Raw genomic sequence first — 12,054 nt, 5'->3', positions numbered from 1 at the left:
CCACCTGGAAACAGGTGTGCATTAAATATAGATACAGATGTGAATAAAGATATAGATACAGATAGGCAAAGAAATTGACATTCTAAGCCTTGAAGTATAAAGAGTTAATTTAGTTGTTTCATTGATATTGGGATTTGTGTTGACATTTTAATCATGAATTATGCCTCTGCATCAGTCCTGTGAACAAGCCTTGATAAATAAATTTAACCTCATTTTGCAAATGAAGAAACTGAAGCCTTGCAAGTTGCAGTATCTTGCTGAATTCTACTACCACTAGTATAGAGTAGTAAGCTGGATTTAAACTAAAATCTGAATAATTTAGGGGATCAAAAGACTATGGACATAGGTTGTAGGTATTTCATTAAAGAAAATCACCCCAATTTTCAATATATACAACAGATTTTCTCTGACACCAAATGGAAAATTAATTTGAAGAAGAGTCCAAGTCAATTATTGTGTGTCTTTTGACTCCAAGGCCTCGCACCCCCATGACCCTGAAGCATGGCTGTTAAGAAGATTGCCCTCTTTGGCGCCATGGGAGGACCGGGCTCACCACCTGGTCAGGTGGTGCAGGTAGGCTCTGAGATGATAGTGCTGGTGTGGAACACCTCCTCCAGGCTGCCTGCAGAGGGTCCCAGCCAGCCCACGTGATAGAGGGTGATGTCCAGCAGGTGGCTGACATGGCTAGACTGAGGCTGGAAAGAACGCCATCATCACGCCGCTGGGCACCAGCAGTGATCTCAGTCCTGCCACAGTGATATCTGAGGGTGCCTGGAACATTGTGGGGCCATAAGGGCCCATGACATGGACCTTGGCCTTCCTACTGTGGGACCCATGCAAGGTGCCCCCAAGACTGCAAGATATGACCAATGACCACAGTCGGATGCACAAGATACCGCAGGAGTCAGCCTGAGTTTCATGGCTATGATGCTGCCACCTGAAGGAGAACAGCTGCTGAGTGGGGCCCCTACTCAGTGACCCTGGATGAATGAGGGCCCTCAAGGTCATCTCCAAACATGAATTGGGCCATTTCAGGCTGTGCTGACTCACTGCCAATGAGCACAATGGGAACAGCAACTGCTACTCCCACCAGTACCAACTCTTTCTTGCAGGACAGCACCCAATCAGTCTTGAACCAAGAGCTTCAAATTAAAAAAAAAGAAAAGAAGAGACCCAAAATGCAGTTAGTACCTTCCTTTTGTAACTAGTACCTAGACAAAGCATACTCTTAAATCTCATGCTATTCAGTAGCCCCAGAAATATAATATCTATTGATAATAGATTTTGCCAATTTATTACAGTCAATTTATCACCATGATTAACGATATTAAATGTGGTATCCCATGCATTAAATGAGCCCTCCAGATGATCAGAATGAAGCCTGTGGGAGGAGGAACACACTCTATTAGTTATCTTTTTCTGACACAGTGCTGGCATCAATATCTTCAGAGTATTTGCTGCCATGCACGGCTTCGCTTCATCTGCACCAAAACACTTATTTTTCTTTCTTTATGCTCAGTTTGGTTCTTAGTTCAGCTAGACATTTTTTTTTTTCTTTCTTCCCCAGCAATAGACATCAGTGGATTGGTTACAGAATTAAGTCTCAGAAGCACAAGCACAATACTTTTTCATTGAATCCACAAGACAGAAATATTCATAGCAGTTAATAGATTTCTCCAAATTTTACATGTAGTCTGGCTCTAATCCACACAGTCAAAGGCTTTCCTGTAATTAGTAAAGCAGAAGTAGATGCTTTTTCTGGAATTCCATTGCTTCCTCTATGATCCAGGGAATGTTGGCGATTTGATCTCTGGTTCCTCTGCTTTTTTTAAATCCAGCTTGTACATCTAGATATTCTCGGTTCACGTACTGTTGAAGCCTAGCTTGAAGGATTTTGAGGTAGCCTTACTAGCATGTGAAATGAGCACAATTTCTGGTAGTTTGAACATTGTTTCGGCACTTCCCTTTTTTGGGATTGGAATGAAAACTGATCTTTTCCATTCCTGTGGCCACTGCTGAGTTTTCCAAATTTTCCAAATTTGCTGACATATTGAGTGCAACACTTTAACTGGTGCTGGAGAAGACACTTGAGAGTTTCTTGGACTGCAAGGAGAACAAACCAGTCAATCCTAAAGGAAATCAATCCTGACTATTCATTGGAAGGACTGATGCTGAAGCTGAAGCTCCAATACATTGGCTACCTGATGCAAAGAGACAACTCATTTGGAAAAGACCACGATGCTGGGAAAGATTGAAGGCAAAAGGAGAAGAGGGTGGCAGAGGATGAGATGGTTGGAAGGTATCACCAATTCAATGGAAATTAATTTGAGAAAACTCCAGGAGATAGTGAAGGACAGGGAAGCCTGGCATAGTGCAGGCCATGGGGTCACAGAGTCAGACACTACTAAGGGACTGAAAACAAAGTCTGGCTGTGACCACTCTTTATAGTCATACTTGGTCACTTAGATTTAGGATGCAGCCCTCAGGCAAAATTTGAAGAAGCAATACATGTTTTTTGTTCTCAATTTTGCCTTGCTCCAGCAACACACTTTCTCAACTGTTTCATTTCAAATGAGTTTTAACTAAGGGCCCTTTTCTATATGCAGACAATGGAAGAGCAGATGGCACTTTTTCCAGTGTATCTTAGCCAAGATTCCACTCTGGAAACACAGGCAGTTCTTGTTCAATAGCCCTTAAAAAAATTGGTACAGTTCATCTCACTTGATTTCATGTCAACTATGACTTAGAAAAGCCTTGAACACAAGTTCATTTTTCATTTTTGGTAATAGTGACCACTGAGTTCTAACTTTACACTAGGTTTTTAACATTCTTTATGTCAAATGTGACTGGAAATCTACTAAGTAGACACTCTTAATACCTCCATTTTATTTTCCTCTCAGTCTCATTATTTAGCTTCAAAGAGATTGAAAAAAAACAAAAACAAAAAACCCTAGATTATAATTGATCTCTTAATGATTAAGTGAGCTCAGACAAATACATATTTTACTTTGAAATCTTTGCAATGGGGATATATGACAAGAATTAGGAAAAGCCAAAACATCAAGCTAATACTTCTGTTTTCCCTTCTTTTACCCAAAGCAGATATTGTTAATCATGTACTGCACTCTTTCTCTCCTAATAGTACTTAAAGACACATAGCTCTTTGGGAAGTTATTCTTACTTTACAGACCTTGAAAAGTTAGATAACATATATTTACATACCCAATACTTGGCTACCTTAGACATCTCTTCCAAAATCTCACATTCTGGATTTCAAGGTATGTCTGCCTCTTAGCTTGTTTACTAATTGAAATCTGTCATTATATATGAAGGGACTTCTCTGGTGGCTTAGACAGTAAGGAATCTACTTGCAAAGCAGGAGACCCAGGTTCAATCCCTAGGTTGAGAAGATGCCCTGGAGAAGGGAATCACTACCCACCCTATTATTCTTGCCTGGAAAATCTCATGGACAGAGAAACCCGGCAGACTACTGTCCATGGGGTCGCAAAAACGTTGGCCATGAATTCCGTCAAATGTCTTTCACCTGTCTTGTCACTGTGATGGGTGTTTAAGTTGTGTGTGTGCCAAGTTACTCAGTTGTGACTGACTCTTTGTGATGCTGTGGGCTGTAGCCCACCAGGCTCCTCTGTCCATGAGGATTCGCCAGACAAGAATAATGGAGGAGGGTTGCCGTGCCCTCCTCCAGGGGATCCTCCTGACCCAGTGATCGAACCCAGATCTTTTTATGTCTCTTGCGTTGGCAGGTGGGTTCTTTATCACTACCACCATGCAAAAGTCAATAAAAGTCTCTTGCCTCAAAGGTATATCTAGTTATGACTTTCTTTAAACAGCTTATTTTCATTAAGGCAGGAGCATGTTTGAATTTACTCTTTAAATTTATGTGAGGAGAGAAAAATCTTTGCTCATTTGAATTTTGAAGCATATATTTCCTCAGTGAAAGATTTTCATGAAGGCAGACACAGCAGGCAGAACCGCTGCCCCAAAAGATATTTTTGACTTCACCCCTCATGTCAAGCATGACTGAAGTGAAGACCTTCATGCTTGCAGCTACATTTTTTTTTTCTGCTAACAGTCTTTCTCCTTAAGTACTGTGACTGCGTATCTCCATTTCCTGCCTTAAGGATTCTGAAAGCATCCATCTGTCCCTCTGCTTCATTCCCTATTCACTGTGCCCTTAACACTACCACCAAACTTGGTCAATTTATAGCAGAATTGCATAGAATCCACGCTCAGAATAGTCCCTGCAATTGAGTGACAAAAGGCTAAATTAGTTCATCTCTTGTTTCTCTGTTTGGCTTAAACCCAGAAGTTTTCTGGGTACCCAGAATCTCAGGAATAAGGTCCTAGAACTGAAACCCAACCCAAGGGCGGTGCTTAGCAAAAATATGGGGTTGCCAAAGCTTAGTTCAGGCTTAGCAAAAAGCTGTCAAGACAAAGGTCATTTGGAAGAGTTAGAGATGAGAGACAAAAAAAACCTATTGGAGTGGGACAGATGCTTGAGAGTAGTTGAAGCAGTAGGTGATGGGAAGAAATCCAGTCAGGCGAACAAAATATTAAGTAGGTGGCAAAAGAGGATATAGCAACAGCAGCCAGCGTGGTAAGCAAAAGGAAAAACTTTTGGTAAGTCACTTACTGTATTTATTGAGCTTGTATGTTTTCATTTTTTCCTACTGTATGGTAAGCTCCTTTAGGGCAAGAGGTATTAATATATCTAGTCCACTTTTAAACTCTATTGCTATGAATTAAATTTCTATTACTATGTTCCCATGTAAATGCTTCATAGATGTTTGATAAATTTACATAAGAAATAAATGAATGGTTGGATTCCATCATTAAACCATCTTCAGACTCCCATATTTCCTTCTTTATGTTATCTTTCAAGTTTTTACCACTTCAATAATTTTAGGATTTCCTTTTCATGAAGCTTATTTTACTCTTTAAATTTTGTGTAAAAAGGATTATTTTTATTATGAGAATGATAAAGAAAATTAACATAGTCTATGTATCAGGGCAACCTAATACAAATACTAATACAAAAACAAATGGTCAGAGGAATATTTTAAGATTAAAATTAACAAAATGAATGGGAGATTGTGAAAGATGAATGGTGGCAAATGCTGAGAAGCACAGCATTATGTTATCAAAGTACTCAGACTTGTGACTTATTATCCAATGCCAAATGTTAACTGCAAAGATGCCAAAGTATTTAAAAAGTATGGCACATTTAAAGGCCAGTCTTATCTATATTACTTGGGCACATTAAAAAAAATTATCAGTTATTTTCAAAATCTCAAGGGCCATTAATGCATTTAAAATGTATTAAGGAAGTGGCTTGGTACAGTGACTTTGACAGTTTATAAGACGTCTTATAACTGGGGATATATAATAATTTTTCTTTAACACACACAAAAGGCTTCGAATAAATTGCCTTGTCCAGTGGCTAGAATACAGTGAAAGTGAAGGTGGCTCAGTCATGTCTGACTCTTTGTGAGCCCCTGGGACAGTACAGTCCATGGGATTCTCCAAGTCAGAATACTGGAGTGGGTAGCCTTTCCATTCTCCAAGGAATCTTCCCAACACAGGGATTGAACCCAGGTCTCCCTCACTGCAGGTGGATTCTTTACCAGCTGACTCACAAAGGAAGTCCAAGAATACTGGAATGGATAGCCTATCCCTTCTCCAGTGGGTCTTCCCAACCCAGGAATCAAATGGGGGTCTCTTCCACTGCAGGCAGATTCTTTACCAGCTGAACTATGGTCGGTATTCTGCATCTTTTTAGATATTCAAGAATGTAGATATTCAGGAGTTACAGGTAGATGCCTTGGAAAGTGGTTGAAACCGTTAATGTTAACATAATGATCAGGTGTGGAGTTCAAAAGCAGACCTCCAAACTTGAGGAAGATAGTCCCAAAAATTACACAGGAATATAGCATCCTACCTGAGTATATAAATGAAGCAGTACCCTGTCCTGTGGCAACCCACTCCAGTGTTCTTGCCTGGAGAATCCCAGGGACGGTGGAGCCTGGTGGGCTGCCGTCTATGGGGTTGCACAGAATCGGACACACCTAAAGTGACTTAGCAGTAGCAGCAGCACCCTAAATTTATGGTTATTGACACTGGAGGATTGGATTAGAAGATAAATATTCATTTCATACCAAATTGCAAAAATACAGTGCCCTATGATTAGGTTTCCTAGAAATAATTAGGAGAGAGCCTGATTGCCATGTAAAGGGCCAAGTCCAAGAATTTATGAATAGGAGTATTTTTTTAGTCACTCTTTAAATTTATTTGTAAATGAAGGATGATTATAGTATTGTGCTGGTTTCCGCCATACATCAACATGGACCACCCATAGGTACACATGTGTCCCCTCCCTCGTGAGCCTCCCTCCCACCTACCCTTTCCCATGCTTCTAGGTTGTTACAGAGCCCTGATTTGAATCCCTGGGTCATACAGCAAATTCCCACTGGCTCTTTATTTTACATATTTTAGTATATATGTTTCCATACTCCTCTCCCCATTCATCCCACCCTCCTTCCTATCCACCCCTTGTGTCCATAAGTTTATTCTTTATGTTGTGTCTCCATTGCTGCCCTGCAAATAGGTTCATCAGTATCATCTTTCTAGATTTCATATATATATAGATATAGATATAGATATACAATATTTGTTTTTCTCCTTGTGACTTACTTCACTCTGTGTAATAAGCTCTAGTTTCATCCACCTCATTAGCACTTGCTCAAATACATTTGAATAGGAGAATCTTTGAAAGTGAAAATCACTTAGTTGTGTCCGACTCTTTGTGACCCCATGGAATTAGTCCATGGAATTCTTCAGGCCAGAATACTGGAGTGGGTAGCTGTTCCCTTCTCCAGGGGATCTTCCCAACCCAGGGATCAAACCCAGGTCTCCTGCATTGCAGACAGATTTTTTACCAGCTGAGCCACTAGGGAAGCCGAGGAGAATCTTTAGCAACATAAAATTAAGCTGTCAAAACACATTGGTATACAGAATTGATTCCTCTGGATTCCAGTTCAGAAGAATAAACGTTATATCTAATTAAGTCTGCACAATAATTCTGTGAGTATCTCCATTTTAGAGCTAAAGAAACTGACTTATACACCAAAGGAAACACAGTGGCTTAAGAATCCTGTAGTTCCATCTATTCATTATGTACCTGTAATTATGTCCCTTTCTCTCTGCATTTCATTATTCCCATCTGTAAATGGAAGAAAAATAATATTCACATCTCAAAAAAGTATTCATCCTGATCTATCACTAAATATAGGACTAGGAGTACACGCAAAAAAGGGAAAGAGAGAAATGGATGATTCAATATAATAATTGTATCCCTCAATTAATTGGTTATAAATGTAAGCTCCCTGTATAAAAACAAGTTTAATGTTGGAATTTTGAGCACTAAAATCCTGTTTCTATCTTTTTCTTCAAGTAAATCCACACACAAATGCTGGGGATTTAGTATAGACCATACAACACAAGTTTGCTCTTGCCCCCTGCTGAAAATTTGCTTCATTTCTGATCTTGTCTGCAGTCTGTACCATTTATCTCAGTGACAGCAAAAGAAACTTGGGATTAGCTGTTAACCAGTAAACAGTATAGCCCCCAAGCTTCTTGGCAGTGCCACCTGGAAATACAAATAATCACAGACTCCCTAGAGTAGGAGACCATGTCCTTGGTCAATGAGGTGAGAAGAGGACAGAGGGTAATGAGCAGACCGCCTAGTATTTTTCTTATTTTATTCCCCTGCTGTTCTAATGTGAAGCCAGGTTAAGGACATAGGACACATTTTAGAGATTAGTTATAGTTAAAATTATAACAGCCAATAAGATTTAATGCTTAAATTAGGCCCATATCATTTATTAATTTATTCATTCATCCATTCAGTCATTTGAAAAAATATCTACTGAGCACCTTCTTTGTGTCAAGTTTGGTCAACAGCCACGAAGGACACAGAAACAAATAGGGTTTCTGGCTTCAAGAAGCTCATACCATAGAAGGGCTGTGCACAGTAAACATTTATCCACTTTTTCACAAATAGTTTTATGTGCCTAATAAATCATAAATGGTCAGTGTACAAGCTCTGAACAAAAGAGACCACGTGGAGTTTGGAGTATGAATTCCTACCTAATGAAGCTATCAGTTTGTGGAATGTTATGAGGAGTCTACATTGGTTTTCCATCAGCTCCTTTCAGTTCAATTCAGTTCAGTTCAGTCGCTCAGTTGTGTCCGATTCTTTGTGACCCCATGAATCGCAGCACGCCAGTCCTCCCTGTCCATCACCAATTCCCGGAGTTCACTCAAACTCATGTCCATTGAGTCGATGATGCCATCCAGCCATCTCATCCTCTGTCATCCCCTTCTCCTCCTGCCCCCAATCCCTCCCAGCATCAGGGGCTTTTCCAATGAGTCAACTCTTTGCATGAGGTGGCCAAAGTACTGGAGTTTCAGCTTCAGCTTGTCAAATTCATCCTCATCCTCAGGGCCTTGGCTTTTGCTGTCCCCCTTATCTGGATTGCCATTCTCCACCTCTTCATGTGATTGGCTCTTCTCTCATATTTAGATCTCAATGCAAATCTTACCTTCTCAGGGATTAGATTCCTGGCCAGCCAATGCAAAGCAAGCGTTGCCCCTTCCCTTGATTGTTCTCATTAAACTTGGTTTCCTTGTTTTCAAAGCATTTAATATAAAAAGTGTCATGTTTATGTATTTTTTGTCAGTTTATTTATATGTGTTCCCTATAAATACATGTTGCTTGAAGGGATGGCTTGAATAAATGAATAGTTCAATAAGGACATGGGAAAGGAGCATCTTATCCTGCCTACGAGAGAAAGGAAGACCTCATGCAAAAGAGTGTCATCTTCCATGAGAAAAAGTTATGTTAAACCAGAAACTGGCCAAAATAGAGGTATTTCCAGGCTATAGAAGCACAATGTTCAAAGGCATCACATACGAGGCAGTGTGTGTCAAGGTGTCAAGTGTCCCTGGACTTGTGATTATATGTTTGGAAGTGACAAAGGAGGCTGGATAGAAGGCAGTGGGAAGACCATGACGACACCAATTTGCTAAGCAGCCTGGACTTCATCCTGAGAAGAACAGGGAGCCACTGAATCATTTTAGATGAGGTAGCACAAACACAAGACTTGCATTTCACAACAACTGATGTAGTAGTAAGAGGAGTTTCCTAGGTGGCACTAGTGGTTAAGAACCCACCTGCCAATGCAGAAGACATAAGAGATGAGAGTTCAATCCCTGGGTTGGGAAGATCCCCTGGAGGAGGGCATGGCATCCCATTGCAGTATTCTTGCCTGGAGAATCCCATGGATAGAGGAGCCTGGTGGGCAATGGTCCATAGCGTCTCAAAGAGTCAAACACGACTGAAGCCACTTAGTATGCCTTCATGCAAGGAGAGGTATGTTGCTAGAAGGTAAACATGCAACAGGTGACTTTAAGTCTCTTTAAATTATACTTGAAGCTAATGCCAAGGGAATGAATTAAAACTCTAGAATGGTGGAGATAAGAAAATGTGAATTCATTTATTAAGAATGTAGATATTATGTCAAATGGTAACATTGTGGGAGTGAAAGAGAATAATGATGACCACAATTCTACCTGGAGTATTGTGTAGTCATTTGGGACATTATAGTTCATAAGCCATGGGATTAGAGTAAATGAAAGAAAGCAGATATTGGGATTGCGGAAAAGAAATTATTCAGTAGAAACTTGCTCTCTTTCCAGTGGCCTTAGGATATTAAAAAGAAACTGGCATACATTTATCAAAACTGTAGAGAGTTCATATTTGGAATTAAATTTGGAGTGAGTATGATAATTCAGTTTACCCATTGAAAGACAAAATAGATTCTCAGGGTGCTTTAAATCTCAAACTGTCCCTTAAGTATGATGGCAATACATTCTTATTACCTAAAGATTCTTATCACTTAATTTATCACTATTTTAGAAAAGGTCTGGTTAGGTCAATTTATCTCTAATTCTGAAAGTCAGTAATTGAGTAGGAATTTTATTTCTGCGTCAACAATCATCATATGAAGGATTGACTAAAAATATACTTATCAGTGGAAATTATAAGGGTTATGGCAACAGGCAAACCTGGGTTTAAACTGTGCTTCTCTTTCTGTCACTAGATAGATCTTCTTGGACAGGTTTGTTTGTTTTTTCCTTTTAAACTCCTCTGTGCATGTATTTTTTTCATTTTAGCACAAGAGAGATAGTAATGAATTTAGAATATTGGTACAGGAAACCCTGATAGCATATATATGGCCTGATGCAGAGTGAGATAGTCAATAATGATTCTTAATTAATTTCATGATCATAATGATGTCATCATGTGGTTCAGACCAAAATCTTCCTTGGAATAATAAAAGTCAGCTCTTCTGGCTTTTAACAACAGCATAGCAGGGCGTTTCTATTCCAGTCCTCATTCACAGAGATGGGCCCTTTGCCTTTTGCAAAAGGGAATGCCAGAATGAAAAGGCTGAATGACTTTTATTTTCCTATTTCTGTATAGCACGAATGGTGTAATGTTATCAGTAGAGATAATACTGCCTGTAAATAGCCCTGAGTGAATTTGGTTGGCAAAATCGTGGGTGAAGATTGACAGGATCTTAAACAGCAGTAGTCAGGGAGGCCGGGGCTGGAGTATTGACAGCGGGTGATTTCGTGAGTAATGAAGAAGGTTATATGATTAAGTTTCCCAAAGCGTGCAGTGCCTGCCGTGAGCACTTGCTGCCGATCACCACCCTTCTGTGCTGCTGACTAGCCTTACTGCTTTCCAGGCAGGATCAATAGGATTAGAGGATTTGCACAGAAAGCTTGCCTGTGGCTTCTTGTTAAGGGTGTAGGGTGCCTTATAGCTCTCCTCTCTGGCGGTTTGCAACCATTCCATGTATTAATCGCATACAGAGTCATCTTTTGGCTCTACTTTATGACTGTTTTTCTTCTATTACTTTTTTTTTTTTTTTTTTTTTTTTTTTTTTTTAGAACTTCAGACTTACCTTTACCCCCCCTAAAAATAAGATAATGCCCAAGACAGCACCCAATATGGCCAAATCCTATGCATTCTTCTTCAAGGCATAGCTCTTTTTCACCTCCACCAGGGAGCCTTGAGGTCTTGGTTAGAATGACACATTGTGTTCCTAATTCTTTGTACATTTGCCACCTGGCAAATCACCTGCCCATACTTGTTTTCCTCACTAGATTGTTAACTTCTCTGACAACAGTTGTGTTTTATTAATCTTTGTAACCTCTCTACCTGATTATATATATCCCATTGTATATGTTCAATGAGCATTTGCTCATTTTTTAAACCATATGCTAAATACTGTAAATGAAATTAATTTATTCATTGGTGAAAGAAGAAATATCTCAGTACCAACCCCATGGAGTTGTTGTGAAGATAAAGTAAGCTTCAGAGAGGTTTTTAAAAACAGGAGCTAATGACAGAGGTAAGCAGTGAGACCAGTATTCAAATATCAGATCAGATCAGTAGCTCAGTCGTGTCCGACTCTTTGCGACCCCATGAATCGCAGCACGCCAGGCCTCCCTGTCCATCACCAACACCCAGAGTTCACTGAGACTCACATCCATCGAATCAGTGATGCCATCCAGGCATCTCATCCTCTGTAGTCCCATTCTCCTCCTGCCCCCAATCCCTCCCAGCATCAGGGTCTTTTCCAATGAATCAACTCTTCCCATGAGGTGGCCAAAGTACTGGAGTTTCAGCTTTAGCATCATTCCTTCCAAAGAAATCCCAAGACTGATCTCCCTTAGAATGGACTGGTTGGATCTCCTTGCAGTCCAAGGGACTCTCAAGAGTCTTCTCCAACACCACAGTTCAAAAGCATCAATCCTTCGGCACTCAGCCTTCTTCACAGTCCAACTCTCACATCCATACATGACCACAGGAAAAACCATAGCCTTGACTAGACAAACTTTTTTTGGCAAAGTAATGTCTCTGCTTTTGAATATGCTATCTAGGTTGGTCATAACTTTCCTTCC

General features: G+C 40.0%; 1 pseudogene; it reads left to right on the top strand.

Moving 5' to 3' along the window:
* The first annotated feature begins 501 nt into the window (after positions 1 to 501).
* Positions 502 to 1,153, top strand: LOC104990398 (annotated as a pseudogene).
* The last annotated feature ends 10,901 nt before the right edge of the window (positions 1,154 to 12,054 follow it).

Source organism: Bison bison, unplaced genomic scaffold (assembly GCF_000754665.1).
Source record: "Bison bison bison isolate TAMUID 2011002044 unplaced genomic scaffold, Bison_UMD1.0 scf7180017864179, whole genome shotgun sequence".
NCBI lineage: Eukaryota > Metazoa > Chordata > Mammalia > Artiodactyla > Bovidae > Bison > Bison bison.
Note: the sequence above shows the minus strand (reverse complement) of the source record. Positions and strands in the feature narration are given on the sequence as shown.